The sequence below is a fragment of the Delphinapterus leucas genome, chromosome X (genome assembly GCF_059928025.1).
Source record: "Delphinapterus leucas isolate spDelLeu-1000000601 "Yukka" chromosome X, BTC_Dleu_Yukka2, whole genome shotgun sequence".
In the NCBI taxonomy this organism is placed as follows: domain Eukaryota; kingdom Metazoa; phylum Chordata; class Mammalia; order Artiodactyla; family Monodontidae; genus Delphinapterus; species Delphinapterus leucas.
This window is the reverse complement of record NC_143150.1, coordinates 110,607,491-110,625,910: the sequence shown is the minus strand read 5'-3', so window position 1 is coordinate 110,625,910 and position 18,420 is coordinate 110,607,491. Positions and strand designations below refer to the sequence as shown.

At 38.1% G+C, this 18,420-nt stretch overlaps 1 pseudogene; it reads left to right on the top strand.

Annotated features, from left to right (window-relative positions):
• The first annotated feature begins 779 nt into the window (after positions 1-779).
• On the top strand, positions 780-1,875 carry LOC111170934 (melanoma-associated antigen B5-like; annotated as a pseudogene).
• Positions 1,876-18,420: the final 16,545 nt, after the last annotated feature.

Sequence of the window (18,420 nt, the reverse complement as noted above, 5' to 3'; positions counted from 1 at the left end):
GTCAAAGGAAGGGAAAGACTGAAGGGATCACCAATCATTGAATAGATAACAAAAAATCTAGACCCCACCTTTGCATTCAGAACTTGAAGGTTCAGGGCAGGGCTGTCAGGCTGAGGATCACCCTCACTTATTTACATCAAATGTAAGAGAGAAGAGTATAAAGTTAGTATGAATTGCAGCCACCAGTCAGCAGAGGGGAGGTGTACCAGGTACTACGTAGAGAACAGGTGAGTATCCTGAACGACAACTGAGCACCCAAGCAGCCCATGACAGAGAGGGCTCCACATAGCTCTCAGTTGGGTGCTCCCTGACAGAGAGACGGGATAAGGAACCCCTTTACTTCCTCCTCTGGGGTCTCAGGGAAGTGTTGGATTTGGTTTGAGGTGTCAACTTCAAAGCACCAGAATAGAGGGGGCCCTGGACTTGCCAACAGTTGACATGATGATCCTGACTGTAAACTGAGAAGACTGTCACATCCCACAACAGAGAGGCTTCCGACTGGCAGCCCCAGCTGTTATCCCAGTATACCCCAGGCAGGGCTGGCAGGCTGCAGTCTAAGGTTCTAACATCCTCCACAGGGTTCTCAGGGGACAGGCTGACCAAAACAGAAGCCTTGAGGGGGCCTAGAGCAGTGCCCTCAAGGACCCTGCAGAGGTGGCCTTGGTTAAAGCCAGGGAGGAATCTCCCCACTGAAGGTACTCATAGCATCTTATTCTCCTTCCTCCAGGTGTCCACATCTTCTGACCTCCTGTCTATACTCCTTCCTGCTGTCCTTGACCATGCCTCAGAGTCAGAAGAGTAAGGCCCATGCTGGTGATAAACGCCACCAGGCCGGAGGTGAGACCGAATTGTGGGGGTGCCCAGGCCATAGCAGCAGCAGAAGAGGAGTCCACTACCACCTCCTCTCCTCAGTGTGGAGGCATTACCCAAAGTCTGCCTGCTGCTGGGTCATGTAGCACTGCCCAGGAGCCTCAAAGAGCACCAACTACCACCACTACTCCTGCAGGCATTTCTTACACGATATCTGATGAAGCTTCCAACAGCCAACATGAGGATAGGGCAAGCGCCTATGAGGTCCCATCCTTCACTGAGAGCTCAGGAACTGACTTTTTAACCAGGAAAGCTGGATTGTTGGAGCAGCAGTTCCTTCTGTACAAGTATAAAATGAAACAGCCCATTATGAAGGAAGACATGCTGAAGATTGTCCACCAAAGCTACCACGACCGATTTGCTGAGATTCTCAAGAGAGCCTCTGAGCGCACTGAGATAGTCTTTGCAGTAGATGTGAAGGAAGTCGACTCAACCAGTCACTGCTACGATCTTGTCAGCAAATTGAAACTTCCCAACAATGGGAGGGTGCGTGGTGGAAGGGGGTTACCCAAGACCGGTCTCCTGATGAATCTCCTGGGTATGATCTTCATGAAGGGCAACTGTGCCACTGAGGAAGACATCTGGAAATTCCTGAGTATGATGCGAGTGTATGCTGGAAGGAAACATTTCATCTATGGGGAGCCCAGGTAGCTCATCACCAAAGATTTAGTGAGGCTGAAGTACCTGGAGTACCATCAGGTGCCCAACAGTGATCCTCTGCGCTATGAGTTCCTGTGGGGCCCGAGAGCCCGCGCTGAAACCAGCAAGGTGAAAGTCCTGGAATTTTTGGCAAAGGTCAACGATACAGTTCCCAGTGCCTTTCCATCTTATTACAAAGAAGCTTCGCGAGATGAAGAAGAGAAAGCCAGAGCCATGGATGCAGCCAGGGCTGACACTACTGCCAGTCAGTGCACCTTCCAGGGCCATGCCCAGCAATATCTTCCCACCCCTGTTGAAGTCTGAGGTTTTTTATCCCCCAGACAAGAAAATATAACATCACAATAGGGATTATATTCTTGGAAATGTGAAAGAATCCCACAGTAAAAGTTAGGATAATGGAATAGAAAAAAAAGTAAAACATGATCAATCTTAGTTTTCCTTGTTCCTTTTAATCTTTAGCTTTGTAAAAATAATTGATTTATACTCTGAGTTTCTTAGCTTCTTCAAGAAAGAGAAATTAAATCTTAATAAATTACACCTTGTGTTTACTGGCTCTTTTATTCACCAAACGTTGAGTATCTGCTCTTTGGAAGGTTCAGTGTTAGTACTGGGGATGCTAAGAAAGAAAATCCAGCCTCTACTCATAGAATTTTAGAGCCTGTGAGTTGCGCTCATATGAGTAAGATACTGGAATATTCTCTATGACCTATAGGTAAAGTAAAAAGAATGGGTGAGGAGAGGGTGTTCCTTATGATAGCAGTTAAGTGTAAATTTCCTGAGCAAGGCAGTTCGGGACTTAAGGAAACTGCAAGTCCTCAGTGGAATGTAATTTTCATTTCCATTGTGTGGTGGGCTAGTTGAGGTCCTGGAAGTGGTGAGTAGAGGCCAAACCCTCCAACAGTATGCTTCAGAGTTGACAGAAAAAACCCTCTATTAGTCTGCTCAGGTTGCTATAACAATACCACAGACTGGGTGGCTTGAACAACAGCCATTTATTTTTCTCTATGGAAGTTGGGAAGTTCACAATCAATGTGCCAGTGGGTTCCATTCCTTGTGAGAGCTCTCTTCCTGGCTTGCAGACAGCAACCTTCTCTCTGTCCTCACATGGCAGAGAGAGTGAGTTCTGGTCTCTCTCGCTCTTCTTCTAAGACCACTAATTGCATCATGGGTGCCCCGTCCTCATGACTTCATCTAAATCTAATTACTTCCCCAAGATTTCACCTCCAAATACCATCGTATGGAGGCGGGGTGCGGGGGGCGATGGTTAGGGCTTCAACATATGAATTTTGCGGGGACACAAACATTCGGTCTATAATGGAAAACTGCTGCTACAAGTTACTTTGGGATTGTGGGTAAACCATAGAAAAATCTCCACCTGGGGCAGGAAAGGAAGGTGTCCTTTGCTCTTGTTCTAGCACAGATTGTGCAAACCAGGTGCTCTACACACATTGTCTCCAGGGAGTTTCTGAAAAATAACAGGGATGTCCCCTTAGGTGAGACGCCAAGAAACCACTGTGCTGGGACTCTTTGCCCCAAACTGAGAGAGCTAGAGTCTGCTCCATTATAAAGGCATTTTAATTAGGTTATCTTGAGTATAGTTTGGCAAACTCTCAAGTGAGGGATAGCTTTTAGACGAGGGTATAATGAATGAAAACAGAAGCGGTTTGGATGGAAGGGCACCTGGAAGGGATGGTAGGACTTGTTCTTTGACACCAATCTAGGAGCTTGAGCTGCATCCAGCTTGGGAAAACAACTCCACATCTGAATTAAATGATAAATACTCTAATTGGGAACGTTAGTTTCACCAACTAGAGAGAATTTTTGGTCGATTCAGTGTTCTTTTTCTAAGAATATTGTATATTGTTTGAAATTTTCTGGATTAAAAAAAATTCCAAGGGAGGTGAATTTTGATAATCTGAGATCAAAATAATATTAATAACTGCTATTCTTTAAACAGTGGGTGATATTTGCTAGTCCTCTTGCCATGTGGTATATATAGTACATACATTGCAACAGTCTTATAAGATAGGGCTTACCAAACTTGGCAGATGAAGAACTCACAATTTTTTCAAGTTCACAAGACTGGTTATTAGCAGAGCTGGGAATAGACCCCTGGTCTGAATTTGTCTAGAGGCCACACTGTTACACTGCTCCCAGCCTGAGGCAGACCTGTCTCTTAATTCACTTTTCTTTGCACTATTCCAAAATATCTCAAGCAATAAAAAGGCACTTGTAGCCAAAGTGCTAAAAGCAGGCCTACTGAAGGGAAGAGTAAACATGAGAATAAATCAATATTTGGGGATTGTCCCTGGGTTTCATTTTCCTAGGATCTTACTGAGAGCTAACTGTCTAGAAGCTGGTATTTTGTCCAGCTCCAGTTCTTTCTACCATTACAGCAGCCTTCTCCCGGGACTTCCCCAGTGTGTCCTTCTTCCAACTCTGGAACCTGACCTGCTGACCAGCTCTTCTCTGCGGCTCCTCTAAGGGCTACACTCTGCTCTCAGTGGAGCAGACAGCCCCTATCCCCTGCTGTCTCCCTGACTTAGAGCATCCCAACTCCCTGGAGATCACTTCCTTCACCATGGATGTGTATCATCTTTATTTTCCTGTTTATGTGGTAATTTGGAGATTTTCATTTCTTTTTCTCATTGTCTCTCTGTATCTCTGTCTCTCTTTTCATTATTTTTCAAATGTCGTCTCTATTAATAGATGGTTTAAATAGCTTCTGAGTATAAGTTTGTGAATCACTTGTTTATACATTTACTGCTGTGTATCAAGTTTGCAAGGAGATTTTATATTTTGTGAATCAAATTGGGAAACATTCACTCTTATTTTTGATCTAGAATAGGGTAACATGGCATTGGAATAGGTGTTACTTTAGAAAAGTGAAATAAGTCAGTAGTAAAATTGTTGACATCAAGAAATAGAGCAAAATAAAGTAAAAGATTATCAATTCATCTCTTCCTTATCTTCTTTAGTCTGTTATTCAGTAAAACTTAAATGACACATACCTGGATTTGTTTAGCTTACTTAAGAATTTAGGAGAAATTAAATCTTAATAAATTAGATAATATGCTCCCTGGCTCATTTATTCCCTTAACATTAATTGGGCATCTGCTCTTTGGAATACATTGTGTTATTTCTGGGGATGCTAGGATCTTTGTGTCTAGCAGCAGTAATCTTACAAGGAAGATGGTAAGATATATGGTAAACCAGAGAGACAATTAAAAAGAGGCAGTTGAGGTCCAGATAAACGCAGTGAAGTGGGAGTTAAGTTTAAATGCTCCAAGGTACATCCATTTGGGAAACTGCAAGTTCTTCAGATTAAAGTTTAACTTTAGCTATGTCATGTGGAGTTAAGTGGGAGTGAGGAACAAGGGCCAGCTCTTCACATGGTGTGTCTCAGAGTTGAGAGACTTAAGCTTGGAGGGCAAAATGACTTTTGAATCCTGGATAAACTAGAAAGAAACTCTCCATTGGCAGAGGTAAGGTAGGTATTCTGGGCCCTTTTCCATTACATTTGAACACAGTTTGCAAAGTAACTGTTACACCTGTATCTCATGTCCACACAAAAACCTGCACAATTTTTGATAAGCTGTACTTTCATTTCATTTAGTTCAAAATATTTTTTTCAAATTTCTCTTGAGATTTCTTCTTATACTCATGTGTTGTTTACAAGTGTTTTGTTTAAACTCCATGGTTTGGGGATTTTCCAGTTATCTTTCTGTTATTCATTTCTAGTTTAATTCCATTACTGTCTGAGACAGAAATTGTGTGATTTCTATTCTTTTAAATTTGTGAAGATATAGTTTATGGCCCAGAATGTAGTCTATACTGGTGAATGCTCCGTGTGAGCTTGAGAAGTATGTGTCTTCTGCAGTTGGATGAAGCAGTCTATAGATGTCAATTATGTCCAGTTGATAAGTGATGTTGATGAGTTCAACTATGTCCTTACTGATTTTCTGCCTGCTGGTTCTGTCCATTTCTGATAGAGGGGCACAGAAGTCTCCAACTATAATATTGGATTCATCTATTTCTCCTTACAGTTCTATTAATTTTTGCCTCACACGTTTTGATGTTCTCATTAGGCAAATACACATTAAGGATTGTTATGCCTTCTTAGAGATTTGACACCTTTATCATTATGTAATTCCCTTCTTAATCCCTGATAACTTTCTGTGCCCTGAACTCTGCTCTGTCTGAAATCAATATAGCCACTCCCACTTTATTCTGATCAATGTTAGCAGGGTATATCCCTTTTCATTCCTTTACTTTTAATCTATGTGTATCTTTGCATTTAAAATGGGTTTCTTTCTCTAAACAACATATAGTTGGGATTTGTTTTTTGATCCACGCTGAAAATCTCTGCCTTTTAATTGGTGTTTTTAGACTGTTGATATTCAAAGTAATTACTGATGTGAATGGGTTAATATCTACCATATTTGTTACTGTTTTCTATTTGCTGCCCTTTTTTCTCTTATTTTTGTTTTATATTTTTTTTCCACCTTTTGTGATTTTTACGTTAATTAACTTTATTGGGGGAATCATTTCACAATGTACATGTATATCAAAACATCACATTTCACACCTTAAATGTATATAATGTTTGGCATTCATACCTCAATGAAACTGGAAAAAATTAGTTGAGCATTTTATGTGATTCCATTTTCTATCCTTTATCGTATCAATTATTTTTTAAAAGTTCTTTTCAGTGGTTGCCCTAGTGTTTGCAGTATACATTTACACCAAATCCAAGTTCACTTTGCAATAACACTACATCACTTTACAGATAGTGCAAGTAGCTTATAATCACAAAGTATTCCTAATTTTTCCCTCCTGTCCCTTGTATTATTTCTATTATTCATTTCACTTATACATAGGCCATAATCATCAAATACATGGTTGTAATTATTGTTTTGAACTGATATCTGTTAGATCAATTATGAATAAGAAAAATATAAGTTTTCTTTCACTCTCATTTATTCTTTCTCTAATTCTCTTCTCTTTATATGGATTCTACATCATTTTCCTTCTTTGTGAAGGACCTCTTTTATTTCTTTCAAGGTCAATCTACTAGCAACAAATTCCCTCAATTTTTGTTTGTCTGAGAAAGTCTTAATTTGTTCTTCACTTTTGAAGGATAATTTTGCAGGACAGAGAAATCCTCTATTTTTCCTCTCAACACTTTAAATATTTCACTCCACTCTTTTCTTGTTTGTGTGGTTTCTGAGGAATAGTCAGATGTAACTCTTATCTTTGCTCTTCTACAGATAGGTTGTTTTTCCTCTGGCTTCTTTCAAAATTTCTCTTTATCTTTGATTTTCTCCAGTTTGATGTGTGGGTTTTTCTGACACTACCAAGCAGTTCTCCAATTCTCAGCGGACAGTGACTGGCTGCCCTACAAATTTAACTCAATTCTGACACTATCTACCTGGAGAATGCATCACATCCCCCAGGTTAAAGATTCAGTCCCACATGACTGAATCTACTTCAAATGCCAATCACAAGTCCCAGTTTGCTACCTGTACTTCTGACCTACTAGCTACAAAGTTCACAAGTGATTCTCAGTGCCACGCCCCTCTTAAACTGGACGGGATGGCTACATGGAACTGGAATTGTTTATTTCCCTTGTCCCACATGGAAGGATAGAGAAGGCTAAAGTTGGGTATTTTATTTCTCCCAGATCAGTTGGGCTCTGATAAAACTCCAATAGATTAGTGTCTGATAATATAGTTTCTTCTGAGGGGAGGCATTGTTACAAAAAGAATGCTCTGGCATATGTCAAATGATTACTTTTCCCTCCCTTTGCAGGAAACCCAAAGGGATTTCTTTTCTAGTCTTCACTGTGACAATCTGGTAGAGCTCCTGGAGGTAAAATTCACAACAATGTAGAGAGGTTTGTTTGTTTGTTTGTTTTTTAAGATTTAATTGTATTTATTTTTGGCTGCGTTGGATCTTTGTTGCTGCATGCGGGTAATTGCGGCAAGTGGGGGCTACTCTTCGTTTCAGTGCATGAGCTTCAGCTTGCGGTGGCTTCTCTTGTTGCGGAGCACGGGCTTTAGGCACACGGGCTTCAGTAGCTGCGGCACTCGGGCTCAGTAGTTGTGGCACACAGGCTCTAGAGCCCAGCCTCAGTAGTTGTGGCCACAGGCTTAGTTGCTCCATGGCATGTGGGATCTTCCCGGATCAGGGCTTGAACCCGTGTCCCCTGCATTGGCAGGTGGATTCTTATCCACTGCACCACCAGGGAAGTCCCTGTAGAGAGGTTTTAACTCTCAGACTTTTCCACAATGAGCTGCCAAGAAATTTTTCCATTACAGTTCAGGTTTTCCTACCCTGGCACGGTTCCCATGGAGGTTTCTGCTGTGGTAAGTTCTGATCCTCTGTATTGACCTATCTGCCTTTCCAATTAGAGGGGCAGCAGTTTGCTCTGTGGTCTAACCTCTCTGGCAGATCTAACAAAATTTATTGATTTTTTAGTTTTTTATTTGCTGTTAGGACTTCTAAGCTCCTCACATGTCAGACAGGAAACTGTAACTTTATTATTTCTTCAGTTATTCTTTCTGCCCCTTTCTCTCCTCTGAGACTCCTATTATATGTATGCTTCCATAATTGATGATGTTCTACAGGTCTCTTAGGCACTGTTCATTTTTCTTATTTTGTTCTTTCTGTTCCTGAGATTATATAATCTCAATTGACCTATCTTCAGGTTTATTGAGTCTTTCTTTGGCCTGCTCAGATCCCCTACTGAATCCCTCTAGTGTATTTTTTATTTCTGTTATTGTACTTCTCAATTCCAGAATTTCTATTTTGTTCATTTTAATAATTTCTAAATCTTGGTTTATATTCTTTATTTGGGGAGACATAATTCTCACAGTTCCTTGTTCCTGGTTTCCCTTACCTCTTTGATAATATTTAAATAGTTGATTTAAGTTCTTTGTCTAGTAAGTTCAATGTACGGGTTTCCTCCTGTACAGTTTCTATTAATTTCCTTTTTTCCATACTTCTTTTCATTGCATACCTCATTTTTTTTGAAAACTAGACATTTTGAATATTATGTCAACTTTGAAATCAGATTCTTCCCCCATTCATGGCTTATTTTTGCTTCTGGCTGTGGTTTCTGTTTGTTTGCTTCATTAATTTTCTGAACTAACTTTTTAAGATATGTGTTCTTTGTAATGAGTGGTCACTGACATCTCTGTTCAATTAGGTTATTGGTCAGCTAGTGATTTGACAGAGATTTCCTTAATGCCTGGAATAAAAAATATAAAACACCTCCATTCTTTGCAGATGGGCTCTATATGTTTGTGTTGGAGCATGCCTTCTACAGTCAGTTGGGCAATTTACAACTTTGCCTATACTTCTGCTTGCACGGAGCCAAACTGTGAGCCTGAGGTGAGAGATTAGGGCCTTTCAGGTATATATTTTAGCATTAACTAGTCCTGGGCATTCATATGATCTTCTAGATTCCCAGGAATATGTGGTAGCTTTTCAAAGCTCCTTTCCCCCAAAGCATCTCACTCTTTAACCTTTCTTCCCATGCTTTTTGGTTTGCCTAAGACTTGTTCCAACTGTTATCCTTCAGGGATCAGTGGCTTATCTTTAAATGTTTTTGACAAACAGTGCACAGAAAAATGCCTTCTCCCTGGGAAAGTTTAGAGTTTGGAGAAATAAAAGGAGTCCTTTGAACTCATCCTTCAGGGAGCCATTAGATAGGCCTAAACAACCACAATTTCCTGAGAACAGGTCCGTTTTGCTCTCTCTAGCATGAGGAACCCATATCTGGAAAGCTGGCTCCCTTCCTTAAGGCCAGTACTCATTGGAGGAGCCAGGTAAGAGGTAGGTGAAAATTCCACGAAGTTCTCTTATCAAGATTCAGCTCCCTTGCCTTTTTTTTTTCCTGGTCAATTTTTTAAATTGAAGTATAGTTGATTTACAATGTTGTACAATGTTGTACTTCCTGGTGTACAGCAAAATGATGCAGTTATACATATATATACATTCTTTTTCATATTCTTTTCCATTATGGTTTATTACAGGATACTGAATATAGTTCTCTGTGCTATACAGTAGGACCTTGTTGTTTATCTATTTTATACATAGTAGTTTGTATCTGCTAATCCCAAACTCCTAATTTATCCCTCCCTCACCCCCCTTTCCCCTTTGGTAACCATAAGTTTGTTTTCTATGTCTGTGGGTCTGTTTTGTAAATAAGTTCATTTGGGTTATATTTTAGATTCCACATATAAGTGATATCATATGGTATTTGTCTTTCTCCTTCTGACTTATTTCACTTAGTATGATAATCTCTAGTTGCATCCATGTTGCTGCAAATGGCATTATTTCATTTTTTACAGCTGAATAGTATTCCATTGTATATATGTACCACATATTCTTTATCCAGTCACCTGTCAATGGACATTTAGGTTGTTTCCATGTCTTGGCTATTGTGAATAGTGCGGCTATAACCATCGGGGTGCATGTATCTTTTTGAATTAGAGTTTTCCCTGGATATATGTCCAGTAGTGGGATTGCTAGATCATATGGCAACTCTATTTTTAGTTTTTTAAGGAACCTCCATACTGTTTTCCATGTGGCTGCACCAATTCACATTCCCACCAACAATGTAGGAGAGTTCCGTTTTCTCCACACCCTCTCCAGCATCTGTTACTTGTAGACTCTTTAATGATGGCCATTCTGACTGCTGTGAGGTGGTACCTCATTGTAGTTTTGATTTGCATTTCTCTAATAATTAGCAATGTTGACCATCTTTTCATGTGCCTATTGGTCATCTGTATGTCTTCTTTGGAGAAATGTCTATTTAGGTCTTCTGCCCATTTTCTGATTGGGTTTTTTGGTTTTATGTTATTGAATTGTATGAGCTGTATGTATATTTTGGAAATTAAGCCTTTGTTGGTCGCATTATTTGCAAATATTTTCTCCAAGTCCGTATGTTGTCTTTTTGTTTTGTTTATCGTTTCCTTTGCTGTGCAAAAGCATCTAAGTTTGATTAGGTTCCATTTGTTTAGTTTTCCTTTTATTTCTATTGCCTTGGGAGACTGACCTAAGAAAACATTGGTACGATTATGTCACAGAATGTTTTGCCTATGTTCTCTTCTAGGAGTCTTATGGTGTCATGTCTTATCTTTAAGTCATTAAGCCATTTTGAATTTATTTTTGGGTATGGTATGGGGGTGTGTTCTAATTTCATTGATTTACATGCAGCTGTCCAGCTTTCCCAACACCACTCACTGAAGAGACTGTCTTTTCTCCATAGTATATTCTTGCCTCTTTTGTTGAAGATTGACATAGGTGGGTGGGTTCATTTCTGGGCTCTCTGTTCTCTTCCATTGATCCATACATCTGTTTTTGTACCAATACCACACTGTTTTGATTACTGTAGCTTTGCAGTACTGTCTGAAGCTTGGGAGGGTTATGTGTCCTGCTTTATTCTCTTTCCTAAGGATTGCTTTGGCAATTCTGGGTCTTTTATGGTTCCATATAAATTTTAAGATTATTTGTTCTAGCTCTGTGAAAATGTCAAGGGTAATTTGATAGAGATCACATTAAATCTGTAGATTGCTTTAGGTAGTATGGCCATTAAAACAATATTAATTCTTCCAGTCTAAGTCAGCTCCCTTTTTAAATTAAGTAGTCTCCTCAGTTGTTGTAAAACTATGATTAATTTTTAGAGTTTTAATAAAGTTTATTCTGACAGTTTTTGTCAGTTTCTTAGATGTTTTTGTTTCAGAATAGTGTTCTGGAATTCTCTACTCCACCATTTTCACGGAATTTACTCCATTCCCCTATTTTTAAGGTGAAACAATCTTAAGTTCTATGACTGTGAAGTGTTTTTTATAATATAAACATTTTCTTCTGCATGTTTGAAGTGAGAATGGTGAAAGGCTTACATGCTACTGGCTCAAGAAAAAAAAAGTTGCTGAATATCATTGGGTATATATAATAGGATGTTAAACAACTTAATAGTAAAGACTTTAATGATTAATTTTTAGTTTTCTCAGCATTCTGGTCTCAATGAATTAACCCTTTAAAAGCTAAAAATTGTTTAAAAACAAGTACTTTCTTCAACAATACTGTTAAATCATATAGTACTTTTTAAGTACATTTTTTCCTAAGATCATAAATTGTTTTCTGTGAGTTAGTTTTTCCATCACTTTTAACATTTCTGAATTAGTGAGGCAAATTTTTTTTCATACAGACACAATTTAAATGCATAGCTAAGTGGTTTGCAAAATATCACACAGAATTGGTAATGACATTAATATTATAAAATGGATCTACAATTGCATAGCCTAAAGAATGATGAAATCATTAATTTTCCTTGGAAAGCTATAGATACACCTACAGTGTGACCAAGAACAGGTTATGTAAATAAAGTAACCTATCCACAATGTCACACATGTGATTGTCAGAATATTTTAAAATAATGATTTCAAAAAACGGAAATATATAAACTATTTCAGCATGTTGGGCTCCATGTCAGATAATAAAATAGTAATACCCATTCTTACAAAGAATGTATATAGTGAATACTGACAGAAGGCCCATGAGAATTAATACATACAATTGCTTCTCTCACTGCATGAAAAGTTTGTGGAAATTGAAATTTAAACCATAGTGCTAAAATACAGCATGGGTCCAAGGCACCTGCTATCCATGAATACAATACTGATCTTGAGGCAATATTTGGAAAATTTAAAAGTTTGGCATTTAAGTATTATAGGGATAGCACACATTATAGCAAGATTTTTTAAAACAATTAAATGTGACTACTTCATGATATGGTCCAATGGTGTATAAAATTTCTTCTAGAGGAACAAAGAATGTTTTTGGATCAATGCATAAAACAGAAACTAAAATTTCCTCCTTTGCCTGCCAGTCATGTGATCATACTTATTAAATAGTCTTTCAAACTCTCAAAATACTCTTTCTTTTTTAGTTTTTACAAATGGGGAGTTATTCATTTTGCAAATAAGAGATATTCATTTTTTGATTTGCTGTTGGTCCAGCATAAATTCTTATATATAGTGAGGGGAGGGGGATTCTTAAATTGCAGGAAACTAAGTAAATTTCTTAACTCAACAAAATCTTTAAAATAATATGCCACACTATTCTTTACAAAATGAAAGTATCACATTATATAACATTATTTTGTCAAGCCATACCAAACATAGAGCACAAATTATACTTATGTAGATTAAAATGATTATACTTACCTATAACTGAGTTAAAATTTTAATCTGAGTACCACTTCACCAATCAGAATGACCATCACTAAAAAGTCTACAGGGGGGCTTCCCTGGTGGCACAGTGGTTAAGAATCCACCTGCCAATGCAGGGGACACGGGTTTGAGCCCTGGTCCAGGAAGATCCCACATGCCATGGAGCAACTAAGCCCGCGAGCCACAACTACTGAGCCCATGTGTCACAACTACTGAAGCCCATGCGCCTAGAGCTTGTGCTCCGCAACGAGAAGCCACTGCAGTGAGAAGCCCATGCACTGCAACGAGGAGTAGCGCCTGCTCGTCGCAACTAGAGAAAGCTTGTGAGCAGCAACGAAGACCCAACACAGCCAAAAATAAATAAATAAAATAAATAAATTTATTTTTTAAAAAAAGTCTACAGGGACTTCCCTGGTGGTCCAGTGGTTAAGACTCTGAACTCCCAATGCAGGGGGCCTGGGTTCGATATCTGCTCAGAGAACTAGATCCCACATGCATGCCGCAACTAAGAGTTCGCATGCTGCAACTAAAGACCCTACATGCAGCAACTAAAAGAGTCATGTACCAGAATGTTCACTGCAGCTCTATTTACAATAGCCAGGACATGGAAGCAACCTAAGTGTCCATCAACAGATGAATGGATAAAGAAGATGTGGCACATATATACAATGGAATATTACTCAGCCATAAAAAGGAATGAAACTGAGGTATTTGTAGCGCAGTGGATGGACCTAGAGACTGTCATACAGAGTGAAGTAAGTCAGAAAGAGAAAAACAAATACCATCTGCTAACACATATATATGGAACCTTAAAAAAAAAATGGTCATGAAGAACCTAGGGGCAAGATGGGAATAAAGATGCAGACCTACTAGGGAATGGACTTGAGGATATGGGGAGGGGGAAGGGTAAGCTGGGACAAAGTGAGAGACTGGCATGGACATATATACACTACCAAACATAAAATAGATAGCTAGTGGGAAGCAGCCGCATAGCACAGGGAGATCAGCTCGGTGCTTTGTGACCGCCTGGAGGGGTAGGATAGGGAGGGTGGGAGGGAGGGAGACACAAGAGGGAAGAGATATGGGTACATATGTATATATATAACTGATTCACTTTGTTATAAAGCAGAAACTAACACACCATTGTAAAGCAATTATACTCCAATAAAGATGTTAAGAAAAACAAAAAGATCCCACATGCCTCAACGAAGATCCCGCATGCGGCAATGAAGATCCCACATGCTGCAGCTAAGAGCCAGCACAGCCAAATAAATAAATAAATAAATATTAAAGAAAGAGTAAATCTTAAGAGCTCTCATCACAATGAGGAAATTAAAAAAGAAAAAGGAAACAAAACAGAACAAAAAAGTCTACAAATAGCAAATGCTGGAGAGGGCTTGGAGAAAAGGGAACCCTCCTACACTGCTGGTGGGAATGCAAGTTGGTACAGTCACTATGGAAAACAGTATGCAGATTCCTCAGAAAGCTAAAAATACAATTACCATATGATCCAGCAATCCCACTCCTGGGAATATACCTGCACAAAACTAAAATTCAAAAAGATACATGCACCCCTGTGTTCATAGCAGCATTATTAACAATAGCCAAAACATGGAAACAACCTAAATGTTCATCGACAGAGGAATGGATAAAGAAGATGTGGCACATATATACAATGGAATACTACTCAGCCATAAAAAGAATGAAATAATGCCATTTGCAGCAACATGGATGCAACTGGAGATTATCATACTAAGTGAAGTAAGTCAGAAAAAGACAAATCACTTATATGTGGAATCTAAAATATGACAAAAATGAGCCTATCTACAAAACAAACAGACTCATAAACACAGAGAACATACTTGTGGTTGCCAAGTGGGGGGAGGGAGAGGGATAGACTGGGAGTTTGGGGTTGGTAGATGCAAACTATGACATTTAGAATGGATAAATAAGAAGGTCCTACTATATAGCACAGGGAACTATATTCAATATCCTGTGATATACCATAAAGGAAAAGAATATAAAGAAGAATATATATGTGTGTATAAATGAGTCACTTTCCTGCACAGAAGAGATTGGCATAACAGTGTAAATCGACTATACTTGAATAAAAATAAATTTTAATCTGATTATGTAGCCTGAAAGTAAAAAGCATTAAATGGCTAAAATAGTAAAGAAAAGGATGATTTATGTTCTTTCATTTTGTACTGACTTTGCTAGGACATTGTGAAAATAACAGAAATATCAAAAATTAGAATTCCATTATTCTGAACAATAACTGACAATGGTCCTAGTGGACCTTAATATGCTGATACTTTATTTGAACAATCAAAGGATACTGAATGATATAAATTCCCTTTTGAAAGATACCTTTGAGTATTCTGTTCAGCATCAAGCACATTACCAATATAAGTGCTCGAAAATAAGCAACTCAATTGATTAACAGCATTACACATTCAATTATAGTTGGCATTATTGTACTGAATCACATTCTCTTGGAAATGAGTTACTCCTGTATGAGGTTTATGTTAATTCTTTCAACCAGAATATCAAGTTAATCATTACATCACAAGCCAGATAATAGGAAAAACATTGTGTAGAGCAAATGAATACCTTTAAATTTTCACAATAGAGATCCATAGAATGTGAGAAGTGAAAAGGACCATAAAGGTACTAAAAAGTGGATACATTTCAAATCCCCTCTTTGACTTGTATTCTACAAAATAAGGCTGTATGGATAATGACAAAAACTCATTCAAGAAGTTAAGAGAAAAAAATCATTTGAAGTTATAGCTCTGGACTGTGAGGTCTGTGTTGACGTTACAAAACTGAAGTTAAATAATCTCTCGGTGTGAGATAAAAGTAATGGCTATTTATACCAATTCCAATTCTTGGTTTAGAGAATCTAGTTCTGAAATGCTCAAGAGGTTTCTGCTGATGGATGTTACTTTATTTTACTCTTAATATGAAAGGTAGCAGAATTTACCACCCCAAAATATGTCTCTTTGGCATAAGGATTATTTTGAGATGATTATTTTTAAGAACTGCAGACACAGAAGAAGCTCTGAAAACCAAGAAGTTACTCTTCAGAAGTTTAAGAAACATTTACATTTATAAGGGGTATCTCCATTTGTAAGGGTGTCTCCCTCTCTATACCAGGAAGAAGATGATTCTAAATCTCCAGAAACTCTTAATAATGGAGAAGACAACAACTTATATCTGCATGACAACCTTACCCTTGTACACTGTGTTTTGCCTAGTAACCTCCCATAACTGGCCTCCCCTGTAACATCTTCTTTTGTCTTTAGCTGGAGATGATATTTAAGGTGGTGGCTCAGGCCATAACTGCGAGTTACTCAGTTTTCTGGAGTATCTCCCATGTATAGAGGAGGTATACATGTTGTTAAACTCCTGTGTTTTTTTCCTGTTAACCTGTCTTTTTATTCTGGGGGGTGGTCTCAGCCAAGAACCTAGAAGAACAGAGGAAAAATTATCTTTACTCCCCTATAAAAGTGTGTTTATTTAAAACACACATTTCTTCAGATAGCTCATTTTGATCATTTTGTTTTACTGTTTTGCAAACTTTATGACTGTTATTGAAAATAGTATTTAATTACTAATTACTCTCTAAATTGTCCAGGTGGTTAGACATCTGTGACATCTAAAATACTAAATACTAAATTAAGACATTAAAATCCAAAAAGTGCGAAAAATAGGCATGTAAACTACTTTGTCCAAACTTTGCAATTGAAAAACTGAACTAAGGGACTTCCTTGGTGGTCCAGTGGTTAAGACTCTGAGCTTCCACTGCACCAGGCACAGGTTTGATCCCTGGTGAAGGAACTAAGATCCCGCATGCCCCACGGCACGGCCAAAAAAAAAAAAAGACTGACCTAAGATGAAGGCTATCAAAATTTCAATACTTTTTTCTGACTACCCAAACAAAAAGGACAAGTAAGACTAACTAAAAGTATGAATCTTATTATTATTGACAATTTCTGGGATGACAATGTTAATGAGAGATTATTTTAAAAGCAAACTAATACAGCAGTTTTATAAAAACACTATAAAATATGAGATCAAGAGTATCACCATTAATAAAAATGTAAAAAAAATATGAGATCAAGAGTATCACCATTAATAAAAATGTAAAAAAAAAAAAAAGAGTATCACCATTAATTAACATATGAAGCACACCTACTAGAAACATGTTGCCACAGAGCAGAAACCAAGTGTGGCCAAATATTTTGTAATGAATGTTTAAGAAAATATAACCAAACATTCAGCTCTCTGACTGAAGACTCAAGACAGAAATACAATAAAGCAAGGGAGAGGTGATAAAACAACATGATAAGATGAAAATTAAGATGGCAGAACTGAGGAAAGAATCATTAGGATAAATCAAACCATCACAGAAAGGGAGATGTACATATTTTAGAATGAACATAAAGGACAGTTTAAGAAGCACAATAAGGAATACTGAAGATATGAATGTTAAAAGAAAACATTATAAAACAGAAACCTGGACTTCCCTGGTGGTGCAGTGGTTAAGAATCCACCTGCCAATGTAGGGGACACGGTTGGACCCCTGGTCTGGGAAGATCCCATATGCCGTGGAGCAACTAAGCCCGTGCGCCACAACTACTGAGCCTGCGCTCTAGAGCCTGTGAGCCACAACTACTGAGCCTGCATGCCACAACTACTGAAGCCCGCATGTCTAGAGCCCATGCTCTGCGACAAGAAGCCACTGCAATGAGAAGCCCGTGCACCACAATGAAGAGTAGCCCCCCACTCGCCGCAACTAGAGAAAGCCCGCGTGCAGCAGTGAAGACCCAACGCAGCCCAAAATAAATAAATAAAGAAATTTATTAAAACAAAACAAAAGACAGAAACTTATGCCAACCTAAACCATGTTCAAAAGAGACTCTTAGATAGCTGAGTGACTAATCCATTTTTGACAGTGAGTGGTTTTAAACAACCAAAAAATGCAATACAATATTGAAATATCTAAGTTGATAGTTTGAAGGTTATAATATACTTAAGAATAAAATGGAATCTGCTTATAAGAATTGATTTCCTAGTGTTACTGATATTCAAATATCTTTGCACTTTTGTATTTTTAATTTTATTAAATACATGTAGGTACATAATTTAAAATATATGCTTAAAATGGATATAGATGCTTTATTTTTAGTGCAGCCTTTTTTTTACATGTCTTCTTTTGCTTGGCTCTCCTCTTCTCCCTCCTCTCAAATCAGTATATGTCCCCTTCTCTGCCTTTAAAATGACCAATATAACATGGTCAGCATCCTTACATGTCCTGTATAAATACATACACATATCTCTCTATATAAGTATAATCTTTATTTTTGTCACTGTTGATTTTATAAGAATGGCATTACACTGGACACATGTTTGCATCTTGTTTTTCTCACTCAATAATACACGTGAAAAACATCCAACTCAACTGATAAAGTTCTAATTCATTATTTTAAATGACAATATAATAACTAACGGTATGGATGTGCCACAACAACTTATCCTGATATTTTCCTAATGACAGAGATTCACTTTTTTTCCAGTTTTTTTTTTAACTAAAACAAATATTGCAGCAATAAACTTTTGCCTGCATATGTCCTTTTGTGCT